The 10,289-nt window shown below is 44.0% G+C and overlaps 1 non-coding gene across 1 annotated transcript; it reads right to left on the minus strand.

Annotated features, from left to right (window-relative positions):
• Positions 1-2,746: 2,746 nt before the first annotated feature.
• LOC128104820 (U6 spliceosomal RNA) lies at positions 2,747-2,853 on the minus strand. The gene has a single exon (XR_008216121.1). It is a non-coding gene; the product is annotated as a U6 spliceosomal RNA (small nuclear RNA).
• Positions 2,854-10,289: the final 7,436 nt, after the last annotated feature.

Below are 10,289 nucleotides of genomic sequence, written 5' to 3' on the forward strand. Positions count from 1 at the left end.
TTAATTCAATTAGCATTGGTTTTATTTTTGTCAATTAGCAAAAACAGTTAACATGTTTACACTGATTAGGTAGCTAATATAATCAGCTTATCTTGCATTATTTTCTAGAATAAATATCTACAGCTTTACAAATACACATTTAGTCCCCTAACCACTCTTTGGAAATAAAACCTCTACCGTGATCTTATATAGTAAAGATCACGACACTGAAGAGCCGGGGAAATGCCGCACCATGCCAGTAGGCTGGGGAAAGAATGAAGTAAGCCTGAACTTTCTACCAATTTTCATGTTTTCTTTCTAGTTCTTTGCAACAAACACATTCCAGAGAAGAAGGCATTTCTATTGCCAGTCTTAAGACTCTAGTAAACAAGGCATTTCTCCTACCTGTTGAAAGCCTGAGCTAGGGTCAGTAAGATGGCTTAGTGGATAAAGGTACTTGTTGCCCAAGCTTGATGACCAGAGTTCAATCCTCTGAACACACATAAAGGTGAAAGGAGAGAATCAACTCCATATATGAGCATGATGGTATGTGTACACCTACACACACCATATACACACACAGTAAAATTCAATAAATCTGAAAACTGAGACCTTTTTAAAGGGTACTGATGTAAGCACGGGTGTTAATAGGCCGCAAAAATGTGTTGTAAAAGAAAATTTAAAATATACATTAAATTTGTGTAAGTACTAAAAAGCAGGTTAGGGGTATAGGGAAGAAAGGCCCTGAAAGGGAATGAGGTAGAGAGTGATGCTTGGGCATTTACCTAGGAATATCACAGAAACATCATGTAGAGTAAGTGCCTAGTGCCCCAAAGTACCAGAGAAGTGGTCTAAAGATTAACATGGTCCCTCACCAACCAGCTACTTCCCAGCCTGCACAGCGGGAGATGCTGTGCTCCTCACTCACTGACTTCAGCTGGCAGGCTGGCATGCTCCCAGCTTCCCAGTTGAGCTCAGAAGTTATACTCTGCTCTCAACCTGCTAGTTCATACCTACACTGTCCCTGCAATGGCTTCAGTCTTGCCAAGGAGCAAGAAAGTCTTGAGCACCTCACAGGTGTCACATCCCCAACTCCAGCTGCATTGTGACAAAGCTGACTTCTCCCTTCTGTGATATGGAAAGGCAAAGCAAAAAGGAAGGAAAACGTTGGTAAATGATGCCCAACCTTCCACTTCAATTATCTCACAACCCAAATAGGCCCCTTCATGTAGGGCGGGGACTTTGTAATCACATTTCCCAAGTCATTCCACCTGGCCATGGTTTAATTCGGCCAGTGTGGGGCACTGGAGAGGGGGACTAGAGCACTGGGTAGGAGAGAGGTTTTTTGTTTTTTGGCGTCCTGCTGGTTCTGTGTTAACCAACATTTTTGAACTCCTCAGAACATCTCATTATCTACTAAGAGGTGGCCAGCAGGTAGAAAGCTGGTCTCTGGGGCCCCACCCTCAGTTCCGCAGCAAGCTGGCCACTCTTGTGTTGCTGTGATATACATTGTAGTGAAAAGTGTAGGAGGGGTTGTTCATTTGGGCTAAGAAGTCCAGGGGGGTAAGAGTTCACCCTGAGAGATCACATCCTCAATAGCAGACACCAGAAAACCGTACTAGAAGTAGAGCGAAGCTGTATCCTCTGAACACCCACCCACAGCAACATACTTCCTGTAGCAAGGCCTCACTGCCTAAACCTCCCCCAAAGAGCACCAGCCAATGGGGAGAAATGTTAGCACAGAGGGCTGGAGAAATGGCTCAGCAGTTAAGGGCACTGGCTGCTCTTCCAGAGGTCCTGGGTTCAATTCCCAGCACCGCTCACAACTATAACTCCAACTTCAGGAGGTCCAACACTCTCACACAGACATTCATGCAGGCAAAACACCAATGCACATAAAATAAGAAATAAACTTTTAAAAGTACATGAGTCTCTGGGGGACATTCTCACTCATACCACCACACACGGAGGTGAGCTATAATCCCAGGGTATAGTAACACTTGAGCAAACAAATATATCAGCTTTTCCTGTTAAGATGGCCTAATTTTTAGAGGGGCTTTTTTTGGGGGGTGTTTTTCTTATTGACTATACTCAGATTTGTACAATACTACCCTTAGACAGGCATAACACATAGAAACATCCATCTTATCCTCTTTTAAAGTTGGTTTTGTTTTTGTTTTGTTTTTTCCTTTTGATTTTTAGAGGCAGCTTTGGCTGTCCTGGAACTTGCTTTGTAGACCAGGCTGGCTTTGAACTCACAGAGATCCACCTATCCCTGCTTCCTGAGTGTTGGGATTAAAGGCGTGCTCCAGCACCACCTGAATATTTTTATTTTTTTATTTGGTTTGGGTATTTTGCCTGCATGTATGTTCATATATCACATGTGCTCAGTGCCAGAGGAAGCTAAAAGAGGGCGCCAGAGCCTATGGGACTAGAGTCACTGATACTTGTGGTCTGCCATGTGGGTACTGGGAAACACACCCAGGTCCTCTGGAAGAGCAGCCAGTGCTCTTCATGGCTGAGCCATCTGCCAACTTTATAAAGATGCCTTTATAAAGATGGAAAACAAAAATGAGAAGTTTTGCTTCTTGGCTGCGTCTACCCCATCTTTCTAATTTCTTAAATTCTCCTCAATTTGAATGTGTACTTGTTTTTAGCATGCTTAACCCACCCATATAAAACTTCCTATACCAAATCAATCAACTCCTAGATGCAAATAAGTGAGTAGCTTTTTCATATAGTATGTAACATGAGTTTTTTTCCTTTTAAAGATATGGAAGGCCTCATGAATTTGCACGTCATGCTCAGGCAGGGGCCCTGTTCACCTTCTCTGTTTCATTCCAATCTTTGTGTATGCGCTGCTGAAGCAAGCACTGTAGCATGGTTTTATAAACTAAAATTTAGTTTAGATGAAGCTGCAAGGCTGACCGGGAGTTTTCCTTTAATGGGCCTTCACTGGTACTCTAACGCTAGCCGAGCACTCTACTGGCTGAGCTGTTAAGACATCCCTAGCCCCCTTTCAGATTCTTAAGTATTTTCCTCTCATCTGTAGACTTGGTGGAGCCTGGTGAGACAATATGACTTCTCTGGCTAAGATGTATTTAAGTACAGAAGAAAAAGACTGTGGGATGCCCCAGTTTTTCATTTGTTTTGTTGCTGTTGGCGTTTGAGACAGGGTTTTTCTGTGTAACAGCCTTAGCTGTCCTGGAACTCACTTTGTAGACCTTGTAGACTAAAGGCATGCACCACTATGCTCGGCCTTGGATGGCACACCTTTAAAATGAATAAATAAACCAGGTGGTGGTGGCACACGCCTTTAGTCTCAGCACTCAGGAGGCAGAGGCTGGCTGATCTCTGAGTTCCAGACCAGCCTGGTCCACAGAGAAAGTTTTAGGACAGCCAGGACTACACAGAAAAACTCTGTCTCAGAAAAACAAAAACAAAACAACAAAAAGATGAATAAATAAGACGGAGGGATAATATATTAAAGCAAATATTTAAGAAAATCCTATAGTTGGATGATGATGGTGCACACCTTTAGTCCCAGCACTCGGGAGGCAGAGGCAGGTGGATCTCTGTGAGTTCAAAGCCAGCCTGGTCTACAGAGCAAGTTCCAGAAGGACAGCCAGGGCTACACAGAGAAACTGTGTTTCAACCCCCCCCCCCACACACCAAAAAAAGAAAATCCTATAAACACTGTGCTAAGTACTAAATTTTCCCTCTCTAATTCAAATCCACTGGTCTTCCAAGGCCTGTTCAATAACAAAGTTGGATAAGATGTTCAGCTCTGTCAGTAGTCAGTACTGAAGGAATGCTGGAAGGCACTGCATTCTGGGCTGCCAGTGAGCCAAGGCCGTGCTATTTCCAATGAGGTCTGGAAGTCAGCCACACCACTCATGCTCTTATCTCAGCTGCCATAGTGGGTAGTGGCTGCTCACTAACTCTATTTGTGTATGCTTTAGAGTCTCTCTGTCTCTTGCTCGGCAAGCCCCCGTTCGGCCTCTTTCTGTCATAGGTAACAATTCTCTGTATTGAACTTTGTTCAGATTGCTGTGTTTATCTCCAGAGATTGGAGCCTCACTGGTACATACTCCTTTGCATTCTCCTTCTCCATTCTTTCTTGTTTTTTGAGACAGGATCTCATACAACACAGGCTGGCCCCAAACTCAGTATGTAGCCAAGAATAACCATGAACTTTCATCCTCCTGCTTCCACATTGCAACTGCTAGGAACACAGGCGTGCACCACTGAGTTTATCCAGACTGCTGGAGATGGGACCTAGAATTATGCTAGACTAGCATTCTACTAACTGTTACATTCACAGTCTCAGTACTGGATAGACTTTGCTGCCTCCATGTGTTACCAATGGCTAGTAAGTATCAAGCATCTTCCGTGACTAGTGATGCTACAAATCACATCCCAAAACACCCTGGAGGAGGAAGTGAAGCTTTTAGCCTGTTGTTGGTTTTCAGCCTGTTGTACCCTCTCCTGCTCTGGTGAGACAACCATACCCTTACCTGGTTTTGAAACCACTGCTTCAGGCTTGTGCATCCTCAGTTCAGTCTGTCCTGCACGCTGTCCATTGTTACTGGAGAACTTATCTCTTCCTTTGAGGGAGCTGCTCCTCTTTAACTGCCCCTGCTGATCCTGGAGGAAGCTTTTACCTTGTCACCCAGTATGGAGACTCCATAGTGCGGCCTTATTCCATCTTGACTCAAGGTCAGATATACTTGTTTTGCCCCTCAAGGCTGCATAATAGGATATTTTGGCCAAAGGTATAGTTTACCAGGTGTCTTATACTTCAAGGCCTAATTGCAGGATGTTTTGCTGTAAGGCATGGCTACTAGACATTTTGAGAATTAAGGAGGTATTTACACTTGTTTGTACTTTGAACCATTGTGTCCTTAAGAGGGGGAGGTCTTGCCAGGTGGTGGTGGCACACACCTTTAATCCCAGCACTCGGGAGGCAGAGCCAGGTGGATCTCTGTGAGTTCAAGGCCAGCCTGGTCTCCAAAGCAAGTTCCAGGAAAGGCGCAAAGCTACACAAAGAAACCCTGTCTCGAAAAAATTAAAAAAAAAAAAAAAAGAGGGGGAGGTCTTTTGCCTTTCCCCTTGCTGGTGAATAAAAAGTTGATGAGGAATAAACTCGGGGCAACTGTGGTATTGACTCAGAGCTCTCCCAATGCTATTCTGTGTCTCTGTCTTTTTCTTTTGGGTCAACTACATCTCTATTTTTCAAATCTATTATTTCTTAATCCTCACTCCTCCCTTCAAGGACTGTTCCATATTTGGGTGGGACTTGGCAGAAGACTCAGGAGAGGCAGGAGCTAAGACAATGATGGGTCAATGATGGGCATCAGGACTGCATAGTTATATGTAACTCTGGCCAGATACTTAAACCTAAACCAAGTGCCAGGACCTCAAATGAACTTGAAGGGGATCTCAGATCTCATTGTCCCTCTTCTACCCAACTGAATAAACCTCCTTTGCTTTTGCTATAACTTGTTTGTTTCATTAGTAAGGACAGGGTGGCTGAACTTGGATTGTTGGAGCTGTCAAGGTCTAGGCTCTGACCCTTAATAACACCAATAACAAGGTAATCATGTTATTTCCAAAAGAAAAAGCTACACTATAACACTGTCTCAAAAGAAGGAGGGGGATGGACTTGAAATATCAGCTAACAACAGGGAAAAGGAAATACCTTTTAAAAAACTCGAATGTCTAGTTTTCACTGTCAAAGGCAAATGTGCCTCTGACCCTTCTGACAGCTTAGTTACCGCCTTTCTGTCTTGGCAGGAATGCAAATGTTCTAAAGAGATACTGGTATCCTTCCTTGTGGTTATTGGACTATGGAAGCAAAGAACCTCAAGGAATTGGATTTTCCTCAGGAATCTCTAGGAGAAGGAAAAGTCTGGGAGTCTGGTGCCAGCCAGGGGGAGCTTATCTCCGACACAGAGATGTTACACAGTTCTGACAGTTTGTCAGGCCACTGGACAGGAGCGATGGGAGCTGAGACAATGGTAACGGGAGGGACCCCACGCTGACAGGGTGCTTCACTTTTGCCAGCTACTCAAACCCACACCTTGTTAGGAACGTGAAACTGGACCGGGGTGGCAATTGCTGGGCCGCTTTCTTCCTCTTCCCAGGGTGACCACAGCAAATGGCTCTCTTCTTGCTGCATTTCCTTATGTCTTGTTTGTTTAATTGGCCTTTTAAGGATGGAGGGCTGAGCCTGGCTTGTTCAGGGCTGCCAATCCAGTCTCTGATCCTAACAAGTGGTAACGCTTTGAGTTCTAGCATTTCCAACTCAGAACCTTAAAATACCTTTCCCCAGACTCCTGGTGTCTTAGTTAGGGTTTTTATTACTTTGAAGAGACACCATGACCACAACAATTCTTTTGTTTGTTTGTTTGTTTGTTTGTTTGTTTGTTTGTTTGAGACAGGGTTTCTCTGTGTACCTTTGGAGCCTGTCCTGGAATTCACTCTGTAGACCAGGCTGGCCTCAAACTCACAGAGGTCAGTCTGCCTCTCCCTCCCCAGTGCTGAGATTAAAGGTGTGCACCACCACCGACCAGCTCACGGCAACTCTTATAAAGGAAAACATTGAATTGAGGTGGCAGTTTACAGTTCAGAGGTTCAGTCCATTATCATCATGGTGGGGAGCATGGTGATGTGCAGGCACACATGAAGCTGCAGAAGTAGCTAAGAGTCTTACATCTTGTAAGCAACAGGAAGTTGCCTGTCACACTAAGTGAAGTTTGATCAAAAAGAGACCTCAAAGCCCACTCCCACAGTGACATACTTCCTCTAACAAAGCCACACGTACTTCAACAAGGCCACGCCTCCTAATAGTGCCACTCCCTGTGAACTTATGGGGGCCAATACACTCAAACTACCACATTCCACTCCCTAGCCCTCATAAGCTTATAGCAATATCATAATGAAAAATTCATTTAGTCTAGCTTCAAAAGTCCTCACAGCTATCATAGTCTCAACAATGTTTAAAAGTCCAGAGTCTCTTCTGAGATTCATACAATCTCTTTTTTTTCCCCCCCTTTTCTTTTTTGGGAGACAGGGTTTCTCTGTGTAGCTTTGCGCCTTTCCTGGAACTTACTCTGTAGCCCAGGCTGGCCTCGAACTCACAGAGACCCGCCTGGCTCTGCCTCCCGAGTGCTGGGATTAAAGGCATGCACCACCACTGCCCAGTAGAGATTCATACAACCTCTTTTTTTTTTTTTTTTTTGGTTTTTTCGAGACAGGGTTTCTCTGTGTAGCTTTGTGCCTTTCCTGGAACTCACTTGGTAGCCCAGGCTGGCCTCGAACTCACAGAGATCCGCCTGGCTCTGCCTCCCGAGTGCTGGGATTAAAGGCGTGCGCCACCACCGCCCGGCCTCATACAATCTCTTAACTGTAATCCCCTGTAAAATCAAAATCAAAAAGCAGATCATATACTTCTAACATATAATGGCACAAGATATACATTACTGTTCCAAAATGTAGGGAAGGGAGCATCAGGAGGAAATACTGGACCAAAGCAAGACCAAAACCCAGTTGGGCAAACTCCAAACTCTACATCTCCATGTCTGATATCAAAATGCTCTTCAGACCTCCAATTCCTTTCAGCTTTGTTGACTACAACACACATCTTTCTCTTGGGCTATTTCCACTCCCTGTTAGCAGCTCTCCTCAGCAGGTATCCCATGACTGACATATCTAACATCTTGGGGTCTTCAAGGCAATCCAGGCTTCAATTTCACAGCTTCATGCAATGACCTCCCTAGGCCTCCATTCAGGGTCACACCTGAAACATGCCTGACCTCAGTGGCTTTCCTTAATCTCAGCGGTAAATTCCATGACCCCTTTCTTCTATCCTTACCTCTAAAGCCAGAACCCTGGGACCAAAGCTGGCAAGTTCTGCTGCTTGCTGGGCCTGAAACATGGCCCCCTTGTTGAATTACATCTTCACCAGCTTTCAGTTTTTAATGGGTCCCTTCACTGCCCAAGCTTGGCTGTTCTGGAACTTGCTCTGTAGACCAGGCTGACCTCAAACCTCAGAGATCTGTCAGCCTCTGCCTTCCCAGTGCTGGGATTAAAGATGTGCACCACCACTCCTGTATCTAAGCTTTTCTTTAGTTCCTTTTCACAATTGGAAATTTAGCTGGGTGGGATCTTGCCCTGAGGTCACCACTCCATTTATTCATTTCTTAATCAATTTATTTCCTTAAACACAGGACTTGGCTCCATTCTACTTCCCCATGCTCTTTACTCCTCAACATTCTATAATTTACCCTGCTCAGCTTGCTCCTTTTCATTATAAATCTTTAGAGTTACCACTGATAACCACATGACAGAGTCTGTACTAGGCTGTTTTGAGATTTTCTCTGCCCATAGAATTAATCCAAAACTCTTTATTTTAGTCTCAGGTAGACAAGGGCAAAAGACAGCCACTTTCAAGAACTCTCTCTAGGCAACATATTAAATTTTTCTCCTCTGAAACCTCTTGAGTGAGCCCTGGACAGTTCAAACAACTCTTAGCACCTCTGTCTTCCATGCTTCTACTAGTGTGGCCCACTAAGCAGAGCTTAAAGCATTCTGCTGCTTTCATAACCCAAAGTATGGAAGTCCAAATTCCTCTAAACAAACACATAGCCAGGCCTATCACAGCAATACACACCTGGCTATTACTTCTGTTCTTTATTCCTTCAGCACATTTCTAGTATACTTATCATTTCCTATTATATATACAGTGCTTGGCCCCTGAGGCACAACTTAATGTTTGTAACTAATAATATATAAGGCCATATTTTCATATACACATTTATGTTCTTGCCAGTTACATGATACTCTTCACACTATAGCCATGAGGCTACAAAATCCATTTCCCTTTGAGGATCTTGTTTAATTATCCGCTACATGATACATAAGAAGTATTCAGATAACATACTATAGTAACAATAGCCTCTATTAATGCCCTGTTATATTTATAGGATCTATGTTTTACATATATTATCTATCTTAGGGTATCTTTTCTTTTTCTTTTCTTTTTGGTTTTTCAAGATAAGGCCTCTCTGTGTAGCCCTGGCTGTCCTGGAACTCATTTTATAGACCAGGCTGGCCTTGAAGTCACAGAGATTGGCCTGCCTCTGCCTCCCAAGTACTGGGATTAAAGGTGTGAGCCACCCCCACCCAGCTTTTAGTTAGGGTTTCCATTGCTGTGAAGAGACACCATGACCATGACAACTCTAATAAAGGAAACATTTTGGGGGCTTGCTTACAGTTCAGAGGTTTAGTCTATTACCATCATGGTAGGAAGCATGGCAGCATACAGACAGACATGGTCCTAGAGAAGGAGCTGAAAGTTCTTACATCTTGACTTACAGGCAACAGGAAGTGTTCTGAGATGGTGGGTATGGCCTGAGCATATATGAGATCTCAAAACCTACCTCCATAGTGACTCACCTCCTCCAATAAGACCACACCTACTCCAAAAAGGTCATACCCCCTAATAGTGCCACTCCCTTTGGGGGCCATTTTCTTCAAATTACCACATTATCTTATGTGATTGTAACACTAGAAAGTATTATTGTTTCCATTTTAAAGATGAGAATACTGAAATCCATATGAAGATGGAATTTAAAGCAAGGCTTAACAGCCTTCCTCAACTCTGATGTACTGTATACCTGTAGATGTGTTCAGTAGCAGGTTTGTATGCTATGGAGGATTCAACTCCTCTGTCATAATTAGCTTTGGGCCTCCACCTCCTATTTTCCTGGTAACACACAAGAAGATAAGCATCACAGTGGTTTCTCCTTAATAATAAAATGCCATGTGAAAAGAAGGAGGTGGCCATATCCAGGCTCAGTGGAGGCTGATTAAGGGAAAGATGCTTCTGTCCCTGCTCTCTCACTTAAGTGTTAATTCAGTTGGACCTGTCCATCACTCAGCCAGGAGATCACCCCTCAGGAATCTCATCTGAAGACTTATTAAGGAGAAGGGAAGAATAATTATCCCTAAGTGACAATGAACTTGTATAGCCCAGAGGCCTTTCCTTCAGTGCAGCAGCTTACAGATCTTCACTGCTATGCCTCCCTGCTTCCAGTTCTAACTCAGAAAACATAAATTTTCTTCTGCCCTCTTCCTATCTCTTGTTCAGAGACTGGTCAAAGCCCTAAGCCTATCCTGACACTCCAGGCATTCTCTCTCTCTCTCTCTCTCTCTCTCTCTCTCTCTCTCTCTCTCTCTCTCTCTCTCTGAGACTGCTTCCCTGCACACAGCTGTTTGTCTACTTCCATTGAGGGAACATACCCACT

Source organism: Peromyscus californicus, unplaced genomic scaffold (assembly GCF_007827085.1).
Source record: "Peromyscus californicus insignis strain IS unplaced genomic scaffold, ASM782708v3 Scaffold_8__1_contigs__length_139910024, whole genome shotgun sequence".
NCBI lineage: Eukaryota > Metazoa > Chordata > Mammalia > Rodentia > Cricetidae > Peromyscus > Peromyscus californicus.